Raw genomic sequence first — 2,190 nt, 5'->3', positions numbered from 1 at the left:
TTTACAATTTACATTAAAAACGTTATTCTTATCATAAACCATCTTGAGATACGGGATGGAACCAAATCATTATGTATAAACTTTGATTTTGGTCATCAGATCTAATATTAAATAAGAACGACTTGTAGTTAAAACCAAAGTACCAAAATGAGGACTGTGTTAGACTTCAAAAATAATTTTTGCTGTGTTCCAGACATATGGACAGACGTTTATACAAGACGACACGTTTCTGTCCACCACTGGTTCTGTAGCTGGAGTTGTTCATGCCATAAGCCGTGTGATTGTGGGCTTAATTCAGGACAAAATATCTTACAAGGTAAGAATGTGTAAAGCAAAGTGACTTGTGTAGATATTAATAATTACTAAAATAATATTTGTTGTGTAAAGCATATACAGTATTTATGGCTCAGCAGTAAACTAGGTGGGCTATAACGATAAAATTCGGGTCTCGGTCCCTGCTGATTTGCACATAAAGTGAAAACATATCTTTGTAATTATACTCAGAGATATGGAAATTGTGAAAAATTTTGTTATTGTGGTTGTTGTTGTTTTTAAAACCCTATGTTTTGAGAGATTGTTTAAATAATTAAATGTAACGCACAGAAAAGAATCCGAACAATTTCAACTAAAACACCAGTGAATCGATTTGATAAGCACTCAGTGTAGTTTATTCTTATTGAAATTAAAAAAAATAATGATAAACTTTAACACAAAATCAGAACAAAATAATATGTTTTGAATATAAATTATAAAATCTTTCACTGATTATCTACTGATTATTATTTGAGATTTCTTGTAGTTTTTATTCGTTTTTTTAACTTTATTCACATTAAGTTATAATATATATATATGTCTGTGTGTATATAAATCTTTAGTTAACGAGTCTCCTGTTGCTGGGAATAAAAACAGTATTGCTGTCCACTATGGTGGCGACACCTTATGGAGGAGAAGTGATGTACATGATCTGGATTTGTGGTCTCTTTACTACATTTCCTCTTGCTTTTGTCTGTATTCCGGCTTCTGTTGCTGAAGTTTTCGGAATGGTGTTTTTAACATCAGTAAGTGTAGAACAAGGATTACCAACATGTGAGAAAAAACCATAATATTAAATTAAATATCTTCATTAATAATAAGAAAACATTTCTTTAGCGAAACATTAACAATACAGAATTTTTATCTTCTATTTTATCTTGCTACAATACATAAGATGAACCGTTCGAGTTTTAACTGATAATTCATTGCTTTTTATTCCAGACAGCTTGTTTCTTTCTCTGGCCTTTACTTCTCCATCGTATTACCTCTTCTTTAGGATGGTTTGCTACGTTTTGTGTGACAGCGACTGTTTCATTCATAGGTAAGATAGGTCAGAATCAAGTGTTGTTATTCAAGGAATAAGATGTGTTCTTATTTACTGTATTTCAAACTTGTTTTTTTTATTTTTTATGATTTGTTTCACTAGTACATTTTTTTCATATATGGCATCAAGTTATATAACAGTCACAACAAAACGACACCTTATTTCCAAACTTTACTGATATAGCAGCGTAACATACGCCATGGTTTGATATTTACTTGTATGCCCGGGATGGCCAGGTGGTTAGGGCGCTCGACTCGCAATCAGCGGGTCGTGGCTTCGAATCCCCATCACACCAAACATGCTCGCCATGAGGGCGTTATAATGTGACGGGCAATCCCACTATTCGCCAAGTGTTAGCAGTCCAAGTGTTAGCAGTGGATGGTGATGACTAGCTGCCTTCTCTCTAATCCTACACTACTAAGTTAGGGACTGTTAGCGCAGATATACCTCGTGTAGCTTTGCTCGAAATTCATAAGAAACAACACACTACTAAATTAGGGATTTCAACCACCTTATGTTCAACATATTCATTAGCGACGACGCGTTTCAATTAATACCAGAGGTCATTAGACCAATGATGTAAATAATGTAAATGTTTTTCTTGCTCCTGAACGTTTCAGACTTCGACACTTTTAAACATTATAAAAACGAGTTAGTTCAGTCAATTCGTGAGTCAGACATTTATTCAGTTGTGTTTTTGTTCATGATAACAAACTCGATTGAAACTTCAAAATAAATTTTGCTAAAATATAGGTTGTTTTTCTCTTTTACAACAGAGGTATAATATTATACACGCTTATTCTTGGAGCCACAGGGACCAAAGAAAAACAAAA

The 2,190-nt window shown here is 33.4% G+C and overlaps 1 long non-coding RNA gene across 1 annotated transcript; it reads left to right on the top strand.

Moving 5' to 3' along the window:
• Positions 1-60: 60 nt before the first annotated feature.
• On the top strand, positions 61-1,340 carry LOC111084751. Its single transcript, XR_002609710.1, has 3 exons — positions 61-316; positions 876-1,058; positions 1,255-1,340. It is a non-coding gene; the product is annotated as an uncharacterized LOC111084751 (long non-coding RNA).
• The last annotated feature ends 850 nt before the right edge of the window (positions 1,341-2,190 follow it).

The sequence above is a fragment of the Limulus polyphemus genome, unplaced genomic scaffold, assembly GCF_000517525.1.
Source record: "Limulus polyphemus unplaced genomic scaffold, Limulus_polyphemus-2.1.2 Scaffold111007, whole genome shotgun sequence".
Classification (NCBI taxonomy): Eukaryota; Metazoa; Arthropoda; class Merostomata; order Xiphosura; family Limulidae; genus Limulus; species Limulus polyphemus.
Note: the sequence above shows the minus strand (reverse complement) of the source record. Positions and strands in the feature narration are given on the sequence as shown.